We start from the raw sequence: 1298 nt of genomic DNA on the forward strand, positions 1-1298 counted from the left end.
CATGGCAAGATATTTAAGGTATTGGTATTGTTAACCTCAGGAAATCTAATAAGGGGCAATACAAATATATTCAATCGCAACGTGAGAACGAGGGGCTAAGTTTTAATCGATCTATATATATCTTTAGTTAGATATTGAACTTTCAATTGTATTTTAAAACGCTTTGGATACCGTACGGGACATAATTTTTATCATTTTAATTAGAACAAAAGTTTATCAACTCGTCGGTGAACAATTTTTATGCTAAGAAATCGTGACTTCAATACATCTTATTGAACTGATATTAAGAACTAACTTTTTTTGTTAGAAATGCAGTTACTTATGTTTGAAATAATTTTAATGATGGTCGTTGATAGGACTCCAATTTATAAGGGCGTGACAAACTGACGCGAATGTTAAATCAGCTATCTTTTTAAAGTTTGACGTGTGATGATGCTAAAACAGTGTAAATGTCATTGTCATAGTTTTATTTTAAAACATCAAGATGCTGCTTACTGTATTATAGTGACTGATTCAAAATAACAATGATTTCTAACTGCTGAGATAAACTTGAGTATAAATTCTCTTGGTGAATAGAAGTATATAAGCGTCACATGCACAACAAATGTGTAATTATGATCTGAGATAAATGTCACAAGCTCAGTTAGGCATATTATGAAAGGTAGATTTCAACATTACCAATTTACATAATTATGTTCTGATTGATTGTAAATTTTATAGCATGAAACTCTGATGGAAAGTTGTCTCGTTGGCAACCTTATTTCTATATTAATCAATAAATGCAATAGGCAAATAAAAAACGTCACAGAAACAAGGTTTATAACTTTGTACGCCAGACGCGCGTTGCGCAAAAAAAGACTAAAAAATAAATCATTGATGCTCGAATAAAAAAAGTTAAAAGACAAAATAATGTACGCAGTTGCAGAGTATTGAGGACCCAAAATTCCGGAAGGTTTTGTCAAATCCAGCTAGGTAATTTTTATTTAGTTCAGTGTCTTATGTGATTTCGACATATGGTTCTGTTATAAAGTTCATCAGGTCTGCTCGAGACCAAACGTTTTGAAAGCCAAATATGTATTTCACGTTTGTAAAAGGCAAATAAATAAAATAAGAGGGTGATATATCAATAGCATTACTATGGATCTAATTTTGAATTTGTGTTACATAGAAACATTACATAGCATTTGAATTTCCGCTTTAAAACTATTGTAACTTCATCCGTTTTAAAATGAATGATTCAGTCATGAAGTAGAAACAACTTCCTTATACAAATTCTAGTTTATAATGAATCGAAATGT

This window comes from Mytilus californianus, unplaced genomic scaffold (genome assembly GCF_021869535.1).
Source record: "Mytilus californianus isolate M0D057914Y unplaced genomic scaffold, xbMytCali1.0.p SCAF_4, whole genome shotgun sequence".
In the NCBI taxonomy this organism is placed as follows: domain Eukaryota; kingdom Metazoa; phylum Mollusca; class Bivalvia; order Mytilida; family Mytilidae; genus Mytilus; species Mytilus californianus.